Source organism: Grammomys surdaster, unplaced genomic scaffold (genome assembly GCF_004785775.1).
Source record: "Grammomys surdaster isolate TR1022 unplaced genomic scaffold, NIH_TR_1.0 136, whole genome shotgun sequence".
Classification (NCBI taxonomy): Eukaryota; Metazoa; Chordata; class Mammalia; order Rodentia; family Muridae; genus Grammomys; species Grammomys surdaster.
The window spans coordinates 12,006,415-12,020,656 of record NW_021604594.1 but is presented as its reverse complement, the minus strand read 5'-3'; positions in this window follow the sequence as shown (position 1 = coordinate 12,020,656).

Sequence of the window (14,242 nt, the reverse complement as noted above, 5' to 3'; positions counted from 1 at the left end):
CTAGCCTAGAGTACAAATGGAAGCAGAGAAACAAGAGAGACTCTGCTTCAAAATAAGCTGGAAGGTGAAGACTGACAGTGTTATCCTCTGACCTCCACACTCAGACCACATGTCCTAGTTAGGGTTTCTATTGCTGTGAAGAGACACCAGGACCAAGGTAACTCTTATAAAGGACAGCATTTAATTGGGGCTGGCTTACAGCTTCAGGGGTTCAGTCCATTATCATCATGGCAGAAAGCATGACAGCATCCAGGCAGTGAAGACTCTGGAGAAGCGGAGAGTTCTACATCTTGTTCTGAAGTCAAACAGAAGACTAGTTCTCAGGTAGGTCTCAAAGCCCACCTCCACAGTGACACACTTCCCACTCCAACAAGTGCCACTCCCTGAGCCAAACATACAAACCACCACACTGGGCCTTGGTTTTTTGTTTGTTTGTTTTTTTGTTTTAAATATTTATTTTTATTTTATGCATATGGATGTTTTGCCCTCACTCAAATACACAGACAGACACACAGCATATGCACCACACACACCACATACACACACACATACACATGATTAATATAAAAACGGTAAATGTTATACTACATAGAAAATTAAATAGCTAAAAAAATATTTACTATGTATTTGTATTGACCAAAAACATTTCTCAATATTTATATAACTGGCCTAATTATTTATCTATAAATACAGAAGCCTAATTATTTATCTACAGAATCAAAATATCCTGAGGTCAGAACAGTGTGGTCAAAATATCCAGTAGTTCAACATGCCAAGGTCAAAACATCCTAGACTAGCTCAAGGCATTCTGACTCTGCTGTGCCTCTTTCAATGCAGAGTCCCAAGATAGTTTATAAGCTTTCCAGGACCCACCTGTATAACATATCCTTCTACCTTGACAAGTTGACACAGATATGGTACACTCTGTAACTCTGGCTCCAGAAGCTGTTGCCAGGAGCCATCATGATTTGGTTGTGTGAATTTGTCCAGGGTGCAGTGTTACTTAATTCTGAGATTACAGAGACTGCACTTTAGGAGCCTTTGAATAATCTCTTGCTATTATTGAATTGGAGAACTACCTTGAAGCCTGGCTGGCCTGAGAAGAGAGCATAACACCAGGCCTATCTCCTCCTGTCCACATGCCTCTTCTGCCTTATAAGGTGATTGGAGTGATAAAGAGCCAAATCTATGGTGGAGAGTTTCCAAACATTAGTTACTCATACCAGTGGCTTCTTTTACACTCTTTGCCTATTGCCTAACCAGTGGCCATGCCTGTCCAAGACAGCACAATTAAAACCTGGAGACTTCTCTGACCTTACAGTTCATTCACAGTTAAAATGGAGACTCAACGCTGATAACCGGTGTTTCTCTTACTCAACTCTACCGGAGAAGTCCCTTCCCTACCAACAGCTGTGTTTCTCTCAGTCCTTGGAGTCTGGCTGAGAGAAAAATTGTAAGCAAATCCTCACACAGGCTACCTTCTGCCCAAGCTCACATAAGCAGAACAGAATTAACCAGCAGGGCCCTCCTAAAGTGACACAGGTATCCACTTGGTCTGCAAAGTACACAGCTGTGGTGGTGATGATCATGTGACCAAGTTCCCTAACCTCTTCTGTATCACACTTCCTCAGGCCATTCAGCCATGCAAATTAGTCATCCTATTGTCTGTTAACTTCAAAACTTTGTACACCCCCAACCTGCTTCCACAGTTAACCATCAGCCTACAGCTAAAATGCTGCTCCTTATAGGAAATTCCACAATCTCCAGTTGCTACTGTCCTGCCCTGGGCATTCACACAGAACTACTTGGCTACTTACTCATGTTTATCAACCACTCTAATGGAATTATCCCCAAGTTTGTCTGCATTTGCTTGCATGGCTAGGCTATCAGCTGCATGGAGCAGGAATTACATTTGGTCATTATACTATAGTATATATGTTATATATAATATATCCTATCATACTTATTATATTACATTATACTACATTACATTACATTATATTATTATATCTTGGTCACCAGTATAGCTTTTAAGTGATACTCAGCCTACTTATTAAGTGAACGGAACAGCCAATTAATCAGACTACCAAATCGTCAAATCTTTAAATTCTTCTAATTGTACACTCATTGTCATTAATAGGTGTCTCCAAACCAAAAAACTAGATCTAGTGTTAGTTATATGTCTATCTCTTGTGAGCTTGCAATGTGAGTCTGTCCCTGAGCACAACTCCAAGATGAGACACCAGTTATGTTCTGAAACCATTTCTGGGTATCCTGAGACCCTTCTAAGGAATGGCCAGCCTTGTTTTCCTAAGATGTTTCTCCTTACCCTGTAGGAAATTGGATTCATTTTCCATTTCGAGTTTGTACACTTAGCGCAGGACTCTGAGTGCAGGAGTCCAGTTACAGGAGTAACAAAGAAGAGATATGGTAGGTATCAGTGCACAGAGCTATGCACAAGACCTGCCATGGCAGTCATGTCCCCACCCCCTGTCCACTAGGTCCTAAGCCCTCCCACTAATGACCTCACAATGTCCATTCTGGCTGAGGCTGGGTGCAAGACAATTCAAGACTTGTCAGCTGTTTGTGGCTGTTTATCAAGATGTCTAAACTGGCTCCTTTGCTATATGTAAGCAATTTAATTTTGAGCCCAATTTTAATCTGCACCACACTGTATGTCTGCATCTGCTGTGTTAAAGCCATCATTAGCATTTAAAGGGAAAACTGATGGTATTGATCACTCTTATTAAGACCGAGCAACTGTTCAGCTGAGCGGCTGAGCAAGCTCTCCAGCCACTGCAGGCCCAGCCAAAGTTGATGTTCTCAGAACATCAACACAGATGGAAATGTGACATGAAAGCGGGGGTGTAACTGACATCTGCGACAGGCACTTACAGCTTGCCACCCCGAGGCACCCCACCCCAGATTCCCCAGATCCTGAGCTTCTTGAAAATAGCCAACTCTATTTGCTTCTGAACTTCTTGCATTTCTTCCAGCAAGCACACAATGGCTTCTCAATAATGTTCTGGTGAGTGAATACATTAAAAAAGAAAGGTTATAGAATCGTTCCTTGGGAGCAATTGCATCTTTATTACAGACCTTATAATAGCTGTGATTTGCTATGTAACAAATTGCTCCAAGAATTAAAGAACAGCTTAAAATTAAGAATAGCTATTTATGATCCCACACGATGTCTATGGATAAGAATTCAGGAGTGGCCTTTATGGCTGGCTCCACTTTTCAGACAGGATCTTGTTGTTTCTCACGCTCCTGGAACTTACTAGTTAGTCCAGGGTTGCCTTGAACTTGTGATCCTGCTGCCTCTGCCTCTGAAGTGTTGACCTTCCATGTGGCTCTCATGATGCCAGGCTGGTCTCAGTTTTTAATGATGTGCCAATCAGATAGTTGCTTTCTAGAAAGAGGTTGGAACACCCGCTTTCAAGATTCTCCACCTAATGGTACTGGCTGTCAGCAAAATGCCTCAGTTTCTCCCTATGTATGTCTTTCCACACTTCTAAAAGCCTTGTGACAGGGTAGTTGGATTCCTCAGAGACATATCCAAGAGGATAAGGAAAGCCACACTCTCTCTTGCTTGGCTTCAGAACTCTTGCCCAGTCTTTTCTGGAACATCTCAGTGTTTGCACCTGGTAACCCTGTTCAGTCTGAAAGGAAAAAAGCACCAGGCTGTGCAACTCTTCAGAGGGCCATCTTTTAAGTTGGCCACCATGGACAACCACAGTCTCTCAGCTCCCCTTTGTAATTTAGAATCTTTTCTGGGTTTTGCCTCTTCTGTTTGTTTTACAGTCTCCTACTATCTAGAATTTGGATGTGAGCATAGTTCAGCTGAACACAGAGCAAGAAGAGCTGGCACCCCGAGCATGGACTTTGAAGCCTCCAGAACTGTGAGAAACTGAAGAACCACCTTAGGCTTAAAAGCCATCTTATAGTAATGGCAAATGAGACTCACTCTTGTTTGTGATTAAGCCTCTGCTTCTCAAGAATCAGCTATGCCCCACCCATAACCTTAACTACCAATGGTTCTCTACTGCCTGTTCCAGGAAGGGCAACAGTGTCTCAAAAAGTTAATAACCACCTTGCAGCCCTACCCTTGTTTTGAATGGGTTGTTATGGTTACCTTGTAATGACCACCTGTGGTGACGTCCACCTTGCACCTATCAAGGGTTTGTTTCTGGAGGTCATTATGACTGACTCGCTATGCTTACGGTCTTCTCCTATAACCCTGCCTATTTTGCCTGCCAAATTCCCGATTTGGAAACCTTTTACTGCTGAGCTATAAAAACCTAGTCTTCCTCACATCTAATGCTGACCCCTCAAACCCCACCTTAGGGGGAGGCATCCCATGTACACAAATAAAAAAGCTTGCTTTAATTAATTGCTTTCTTCCATTAATTTGGCCATGATGATTTGGGTCAGTAGTCTTTCTCCTTCCATCTTTGGGCGTAACAAAATGAATGTTTTTTATAGTAACCCAATTTCTGACAATTCAAAAGAAATGCTCCCCCACCCCCACCCCACCACTACCCCCACCTCATCCCCCACCCTGCCAAATGGTTTGCCTGAGTCTTCACTGTAAGAATCGCAAAGGAATGTCCACAAGAGCCTTGTGGGCCTTGCTCTTTGGTTACTAGATTATTGAGACAATAGGCTACAAAGAATAAAATCTCCCCAGGAATCTCACCCTCCAGAAGAAATGCATGCTGAATCTCTTGTACCAGCTAGAGAAAGAACTTGCCTCTCGAGAATAGCATCTTACACAATATGATAACTTGTCAGACCACCTCAAAGAACAGACCAGAGCTAAGAGCAGGATGTGGTGATGGGCAGGACCACATCCTGACTGGGAGTGCTTAGCTAGGTATACTTCTTGCCCTCTGTTTATTTGCTTTTACATTTATTTATTTTATTTTCTAAGTGTGTGCATGGGCCCAACAGTATACATGTGGAAGTCAGAGGACAACTTTGAGAAGCAGCGTCCCTCCTTCTCCTGTGTGGATTCTAGGTATCAAACCCAGCTCGTCAAGCTCAGCACTAAGTGCATTTACCCACTGAGCCATTTCACCAGCCCTTTCGTTCTTTTTAAACCCACCTTAAGACTGTACCCCAAAAATGGACTTGGGGGGGTCTTTGTTGCTCATCCAAATGTAGCCACACTGAATAAATCTCTTTTTTCTGCTTCTTACCATTATTTATCCCTTTAATTGGCCTGTATCAGATATCTCAGGATAGCTTGTTGGTGCTCCTGGGGTCCAAAATTTTACCCTAAAAACCCCTTTGACACCCAAGTGAGGTGTGACTCAATGGTAAAGTATTTGCCGAGCGTGAGCCCGGCCCTGAGATGCGTCATTGGCAGTGAAAGAGACTTGGTACCACTCTGACCTGTTCAAACTCGTAGAAGCAGATTACAGTTAGCATTTACTCAGTGCCTACAGGCCAGGCCTGGTTCTAAATTCCTTCCTTGTTTAAGCACCACACAGCCCTGTGTGGTAGATGCAACTGTAGTCTCCACGTTGCAGGAGGAGGTTAGTTATTTGCCCATGATAATAGAAAGGAAATTGGAACCATGAGAGGGTAAGACCCACAGAGACTGGTGCCTCAGAATTTGAGGAGGCTGGGATGCAGGCCTTCACCTTGGTTTCCCTCTGCTAGTGTGACTGAGTTGTCAGTTGTGGCCAGTAGAGACAGGACAAGAGGATTTCGAGAAGTAGTAATTAATTAACTATTTATTAGAAAATTGTTACTCTGCCGTGTAGTTTGTTACAAGTTATTGTTTACTAACTTTATTTCTATACAGGATTTAGAAGAAACATACCATGAAAGCATATAAAAATCTATGTGCTGTACTTATTTGTGAATTCATTGCAATAAAGTGACTTTTACTTAATCCTTACACACACACACACACACACACACACACACACAGAGAGAGAGAGAGAGAGAGAGAGACAGAGACAGAGACAGAGACAGAGACAGAGACAGAGACAGAGAGACAGCCTGATCTACATAGCAAGTTCCAGGATAGCCATGGCTTCATCCCAGCACTTGGGAACAGAGGCAGGCGGATTTCTGAGTTCGAGGCCAGCCTGGTCTACAGAGTGAGTTCCAGGACAGCCAGAACTACACAGAGAAACTCTGTCTCAAAAACAAAACAAAACAAAACAAAACAAAACAAAACAAAACAAAGTAATAAGTTGCAAAATTTTATAAACTGGGGCATAATTCATTTATATCTTTTTTACACCTACTGTGTAAAATCCTATTAAAGACAGACTTTCTGAAAACATGGCTGGAAGGATTTGGGGATCAGCAGGTCATCACCCTCCCATTGGGGTCAAACTAAAGGTCATACTGTCTTTAAGATATTTTCTTAAGTTACCAGGTATGGTAGCACATGACTGTAATCTCAACACTGAGACTGAGACAGGAGGATCTCAAGTTCAAAGTCAGCTTGGGTTACATAATGAACTCAAGGCCAGCCTGGGCTACACTATACATAAGACCTTGTCTAAAACATAATGAAATGGGATTGATTTTGTTTACATTTAGTTTCTAGATTCATTAGGGTGGTATAAATTCATTGAAAGTCAACTGTAAACTACGAAATGTATGGCTTTCTCTGTGGTAGTGTTTAAGTAACGTTACAATCAGAGTACTTGGAGAATGTAATAGTCCTTTCCCTCTAAATACTCTTTGATTTTTTTTAAATTACATTTATTAATTTGTTTATTTGAAGGTAGGAGCAGGTTGTGCATGCCATGGCAAGTCCCTCCTTCCAGCAGGTGGGTCCTAGGGATTGAATTCAGGTCATTGGATCTGGCTGCAAACACCTTTGCTTGCTAAGCATTCTTGCCAGCCCAGATCCTTCCTTTTATAAGACCATAGTAAATTGTTTGACTTTAAACAATAGTAATTTAGCTCAACCCTACTAGTTCTCAGCTTGTGGACAGGACCCTGAGAAGAAAAGGAAGTAATGAGTTACTTAAGACCCAAACTATTGGATTTATCTACCTGCTGGGCACTTGGGTTCCTGTGAACTCAGTGTCACAGGAAGATGGTGACCAGACCAAGGCTAGGTTGTTTAGACCTGTATTGTTTTAGAGACCTGGCCTCAAGAACTATTTCTCTTTGCTTACCTGTGATCACCTACCTGAAGTCGCTTTCTGGTGTTTCTGCTTTTATTCTCTCCCCATTCAGAAGAAGCGCTACTCAGAACCAGTCACCATATGTCAAGTGCTTTATAAGTGTGTCATCTGACCTCACAAATCCTGCATTATTTTCAGTTCTGTGTTGTTGACCGGTTTGTTTTTCTGTGTCTTTGTCTGGCTGAAGTTTCTGTAGAGGGGCAGCTTTTCACGTTCAATAGTGGCTGAGTGCTCCTGCTGGGTGGCCCCATAGCAGACCATTGTGCCTGTTACAGGAATCAAGAATTAATGATACTTGTCCAGTTCTTATCTTGAGAGCTTGTTGTCCTTAAGGAAAGACAGTTCGTTTTCCTTGGTATATGACTTCGGTGATTTGGTTCTCAATAAAAGCTCGTTTGCATGTTCTCGCAGCCCTTCTATTTTACAGGGTTCTGCTGTGAGCTGTGCTTTCCTCAGCCAGGTTCTCTAAAAGAAACCATCCTGCCCCCTGTCCCTTCATCCTTCACTTTTACACAAACAGGTCTCTCAGACGAATGAATGGGAAAACCGTCAGATGGGATGGTGCCTGGCCTTCACCAGGCCAGTAAGTACAAGTAAGCCACAGCTGCTGGGTTCCCAGTAGCTCCCTGCGTTAACACCTTACCTCTGCTTTACAGATGTGAGAAGAACTCCCTGCAGGTATTAGAGAAATCAAGAGATCCATCCACATTAGAATGCAGAGGAACCTAACTTCAGTCTTTCATTCAATCACTGCAAGACTGCAAGAGTCCAGCCTTAGCTTTGGAAATACAACCTGAAGGAGCTTTGTCAGCCTATGGCTGACCCCTGGTGCTAAAAAGAGAAGGCTCATGGCTTCCCCCAGGGAGAGCTGAGCTGGGGTGTGGCTAAGCAATCCAGAGCTTGTCTAACATGGACCAGAACTACAGATGATTAAGAACATAAGACCGCTGGAAAAGAGTCACTATGACACATGCTGTCTAATTCTAAGCTTTAATAAGAATGCTGAGATGTCCTTCCTAAATGAAGTTAGGTTAGCCAGAAGATGAAAGAAAGGAGAAGATAAAGTGAGTTTATGTAACTGCTACTAAAGCTTTGGACTAAAGGAACAAAGAAGGAAAGGGGAACTCTACCCCAGTTCCTTTTGGAAGCACTAGAGATTAGCCAGGAGGGCAACTGTGGTCTGCTTGTAGAAGCAACCAGCCTGAAAAGAACAAACATTTCTTCCTAGGGACTGTCCCCTGGTCCCAGGACTTCACCCAGTTTGCTGTGTCCCACCCTCCTTCTCCGTAGCCAGGGCAGGTCCAATGTAAGCAATTTATACTTTCTCCCCAAAGTTTCCTTATAAAATACCCTAGCTTCTTAATCAGGTAGACATTTCCCTATTGTTCTGGAGTCTCAGGTAAATTAATCCCAGAACCCACCTCTTTCCCTTTTGGCTGGCATCTGTCACTGCTCAATTAAAAAAAAAAAAAAAAAAAGCCTTCTGTCTCAGAAGATTTCTTAATTGCTCTCATGTTAACGGTTTCCTGACTGCAACGTTTAGAAGCCAAAACACTGCCACTCCCTGGCAAGTGAAGGGAGGAAGGCGCATACACACTTTATGAACTTGTAGGGTTTGGCTGTGATATCTGGCTTGGAACTGGCCACCCTTAGTGTCAGTGATTGATGTCAGCAGGTTTTTCTAAAGACCTTTAGGTTGGTTTGCAGAGGTTGAGAGCAGGCAAGTGAAAGATCTCTGGAAAGCACAGGCCTCAGACCGTATTCTCCTCAGATGTGCTCCCAAGTGAACAGTGAGGAGATAAACATCTTCAAAAGAGAAACATCTGGGCTGATGGTCTAGCTCCGTGGTGGAACTCTTGCCTAACACATGTGGGCCCTGAGTTAGACCAATTGGCCCCAAGAACCAATGACAAGAAATAAAAGATCAAAGGTATACATATAAGAGCTCAGTTCATACGTGGACGCCACATGAGCACAATAAGACACAGCTGTTGGCATCGTGGCTGTTATTATTCTACCTCAAAGTTCAAATGAAAACAGCTAAGGCTGAGATGGAAAACCAGGGTCACCCAGCTAAATACAGAAGCAGCTACTTAGTGTGCTGAAATGGTTCTCTCATTTTTCTTGGTGTCTTAGGGTTTCCATTGCTGTGAAGAGACACCATGACCAAGGCAACTCTTATAAAGGACAACATTTAATTGGGGTTGGCTTACAGCTTCAGAGGTTCAGTCCATTATCAATATGGCAGGAAGCAAGCCATACACAGAGGGGGAAAGGGGAAAGAGAGAGGGAGAGGGAGACAAATAAAATTGAAAGACAAGCAAACATGGGGTTGAGAATGTAGCTTCCTGGGAGATCTCTTACCAAGCATATGTGTGGCTCTAAATCAGTGTTTCTTAACCTGGAGGTCTTATCAAATATCCCATATATCAGATATTTATATTACAATTCTTAACAGTAGAAGATTAAGGGTCACCGTATTAAGAAGGTTGACAACTATCACCCTAAACTCAATCTCCAGCCCTCCAAAACAAAACAAGACTCCTTGGGCATCATTCATTGAGAGTCCCTAAGACCTTAGAAATTTTCTAGGTTGGTTCCTAGTTGTTTGTTTAAACACTCTGTTTAAGATTCCTGAGGGCTGGGGTGACAGCTCTGTGGAGAAACTCCTTGTCATGCAATGTGAGGACTTGAGTTTGAATTCCCAGACCCGCATAAAGCCAAGGCTGCTGGAGTACATCTGTAATCCCGGTGTTCCTTGGGTGAGTTGTGGGGCAGAGACAGGAATCTCCAAAAGTTCAGGCCAATTAGCCTGGAGTACACAGCACCAATCAGTATCAAAGACAAAGGCTGTCCCAAACAAGGTAGGCATCTGGAATAAATGGTGATTCACTAGATTGGCTTGTCCAACAGGGTCTAGGTAGACCTAGGTAGCTGGAGAGGCTAGGAACCTGGTTGCAGCTCAGTCTGAGAAGCTTCCTGAAGACGTGGTAGCCTTCATTCACATTGGAAGGCTGGAAGGCTGAAAAACTTGATATCTAATGTCAGCAGAGAATGTTGGCACAGTAGCAAGGAGGACAGACCCACCAGCAAGAAGTGAAGGTAGGCAAACAAGAAGTGCTGTTTGTCTTCAGTCTACTTACTGAGGCCAATACTGCAATCAGTATTTTTAACCTATCCTTTTTTTTTTTTAAACTGTGTGAGTGGCTACATATTTGCGGGTGAACCACTTATATGCAGTGTCTCAGGGTGGGAGGGAAGCTAAAGAGGAACCTGTGAGCCACCTAATATGAGTGCTAGAAAGGCCCTGGGCTCTCTGAGAGAACATGAAGGCTCTTAGCCACTGTGCATCTCTCTCGCCCCAGCTAATATTTTAAACAGTCTTTATAAACAATTTCATAGTTTCTTTTTCTAAATTAATTATTAGTGTGTGTATGTGTGTGTGTGTATGTGTGTGTGTGTGTGTGTGTGCTCTATCTGTATGTACACCTGCATGCCAGAAGAGGGAATCAGATCCCATTACAGATGGTTGTGAGCCACCATGTAGTTGCTGGGAATTGAACTCAGGACCCCCAAAGAGCAGTCAGTGTGCTCTTACCCACTGAACTATCTCTCCAGCTCCCATATTTCTCCTTTAAAAATATTTTTTTTAATTTAGATTGGGTCTCACTGTGCAGCCCTAGCTAGCTTGGAACTGGTCACGCAGACCAGGCTGGCTTCAAACTCAACGGAATTCTCCCTGCTTCTATCTCCCAAGCACGCAGATTAAAAGCGTACACGACCATACCTGGCCTTGAAATGTTCGTTGTAAGTGTCTGATGTTCCTGGTTGTCAACTTGACTATATCTGGAATGAACTACAATCCAGAATTGAAAGGCTCACCTGTGATCCAGATCTTGAGGCTGGGAGATACAAGTTTCTGACCTGGATCTTGGCATGGAGATCTAGAGGCTCAGTGGCTATGAAAAGTTTAGGCCCAGGCAAAGTATAGTATACACCTTTAAGCCCAAGAGACTAAGACAAGGAGATCTCCGCGTTCAAGGTCAGCCTTGGACAAAACAAGTCCTAGATCCGGGTGTGTTGGAACACATCTTTAATCTGGGCCACATCTTCTGCTGGAGGCTTTCTTAAGGACCTTGGAAGAAGGAAGATTCGCTCCTCTTTGCCTGCTTGCACTTACTTGCCAGCACATCTGTTGGAATCTACTTCTACAGAAGACCAGGTGAAACAACTAGCCTCGTGGGACTGAACAACTACTAGAGTCTTAGACTTCCATTCACAGCTAACCATTGCTGGGGAGTTGGACTACAGACTGTAAGTCATCATAATAAATTCCTTTAATATATAGAGACTATCCATAAGTTCCATGACTCGAGAGAACCCTGACTAATACAGAAGTTGGTGCTGGGAGTGTTCTCAAGGCGCAGAAGTATAAGGATGAATTATACTTACACTTCACCAGCACCTTCAACTACGGAAACCTCTTCCAGATACTCTCTCTCCTGGGAGCTCATAGAATATTGAAGGCCCATGGTGGAAACTATATTTTAAACTTAAAGAAACTAATGCCTTTGATTATCTTGATTCATCAATTGTAACTGGTAATGAATTAGGTGACCCAGTGAACCAAGTTTTCTACAATTTGGGGAAAAATTGGAAAATGATTTTGCTGGCTTGTTGCTCTTAGTATCTCTGAAAAAAATATTGATGAAGAAGAATGACCAGTGTGATAAAATGGAACGGCTCCAGATGCAAACAATCTAAAGGTTTCTAAATGTGTCCTTAAAGAGAATCTTCTCCCCAGCAGCCCTAGAGCTCCAGGTACAGAAAATCAAACTGAAGCCTTCATTATAAGGTTGGCTGAATTACAGTGAAAATTCAAGTCTCAGCCTCAGGGGACGTCAGCAGTTAAAGCAAGGGCAGTAACTGGCAAAGAATGGGCTCCTATAACTTGGGATGGGGATGGGTGGGAGGACCCTGTTGAAGCTGAGAACTTTGAGTCTTCAGATTCTTCAAGGGTTTGACTATCCTGAGGAAGTAGTACCCTCAGCCCTACCTCTTAAAATAATGCCTTTTTCACATGAGGAAATTAATCCCTCAGAGTCTGATAAACCAGCAGTGACTTTCTCTGAAGAAAATGCAGGGCAAAAACAACACTGATGTTCCTCAAGGCCCACCTTGAGGTTTCTTCTAGACCTAGAACCAGACTCTAAGCAAAGCAGCCCCTAGAGCGGAGGTAGGAAGTACGGCCCATGAGGACATGCACTACACTACTAAGGAGCATGATGAGTTTGCTAATTCGTTCAAGCAGAATGGGGAATATGTGTGGGGATGAATTTTAAGTGTCTGTGGGTCAAGCGTGGGCATGGATCCTGCTGGGCTGAGTTGTGGATCCTGGAGTCTGCCGCCCTAGGCGGTTGGTTGGAACCGCAACTAAGGGAGCAGAAGCACAAGGGAATTTGACTACTCTACGAGGGGCCAGGCAGAAGCTGGGCTATGAGAAGCCACCAAGCTCCGCCCAGGCGTTGAAAGGTCTCAGCCTGAGAACCTGAGGGGGCAGAGCTCCTGGGTGGGGACCCCCGGGGCAAGAAGGCATGTGGGGATCAAGGGAGAGAAGCTCCGGCATCGCCCCTCAGAGTAGGGTTGCTTGGTTACTGTGACTCACTTGGCTGGGTCATGGTTGGCTCGGCTAGCTTTGCTTGAGTTGGCAGGCCTCCAAGGCAGGAACGCAGAGATGTCCTCCAGGTGGGAGATTAGACGGCATGGTAATCGAAGGCCTCCTCCACTGTTCTCCATGACGGGCCCCAAAGTATGAGAGGAAGTCCATGGTTTTAAAAGGTTTATTGCCATGGCGAAAAGTGGATAAAGCTGTACCCCGTAACCCCAGGGCGGGCCTGAGGTTAAATACTGTTTGTAAGGAGGAGGGTCTGGGAAGGAATGCTTAATTGGCTACACCCTCTTGTCTTTAGGTACTTAATTAATATGGAGATCTTCTGAGGCTCTGTGGCCTTCTACCTGTGGAGGGGCTGGTAGGGGCGTTGCCCTACGTGATTGAAAGGTGCTGATCAATGAAGAGCTTCAGCCTCGTATCAGGAGCCTGGAGTTTGGAAGCATGGCAAAATGTATGCCATCTCTTACAGGGATATCTTTTGGGTCTCCAGCCATCTCTAGCCAGTGCTCCACCAGAAACCATGCTATCCTTTGACGGTTCTCCGCCCCATATTTAAGGGTGTGGGATAATGGTGGCAGGAACATAAAACTAGATCTGGCTGAGGTTATTGACATGGGTCCTCTGAGATAGGTTTAATATGGAAGCTTTCATAGTTTAAAAAAAGGTGTCAGAAGTTTGTTTGAATGGTTGGCTGAAGTGTTTATCAAAAGATGGCCTCCTGAAAAGGAGTTGGAGATGCCTGATATCCTTTGGCTTATGTTGTTGACAAAGGGATTTTAAGGCTCAGGGAATCGCAATGCTAGAGTGGGTACATTGAGTAAAACCTAATCCTCCTCAATGAGAGGCCCAGAAGATATGCCCTTCACGAATCCTACAAGACACAAACTGGTGAGAGGGGCACCAACATTTAAAGAGTTTTGTTCTTGCCCTTCTCCTTGTGCCAGACCTTAGAGTTAAGAGCTGTTGCTGCTTAATTGGATGAATTAAATGCAGTGGGTTTAATTGGGCCCCGAGTTAGCAAGGGCCAGGTGGCAGCATTGAATCACCAGAGACAAGGTGATTGTAGTTATTATAATGGGCAGCATAGACAAAACAATGTTTTTAATGACCTAGCCTGTAATGGTCAGCACAGGGATGAAATTTATAATGGCATGACTTGTTTGGACCTTTGGTACTGACTAATCAGTCATGGTTTTTCCAGGCATGAAATAGATAGGAAACCTACTGCATATCTGTTTGATCTGTATAAGCAGAAAATTTCTCAAACAAATGAAAGAAAGGCTACATTGGATCGTGGCAAAAGGCAATCTTGGCCAGTGAATCAATTTCCAGACTTGAGACAGTTTGCAGACCCAGTGTAAGACTCTTGAGGAGCCTTAGCTTACTGGAGAACCCCTGAGTGAGCCACATG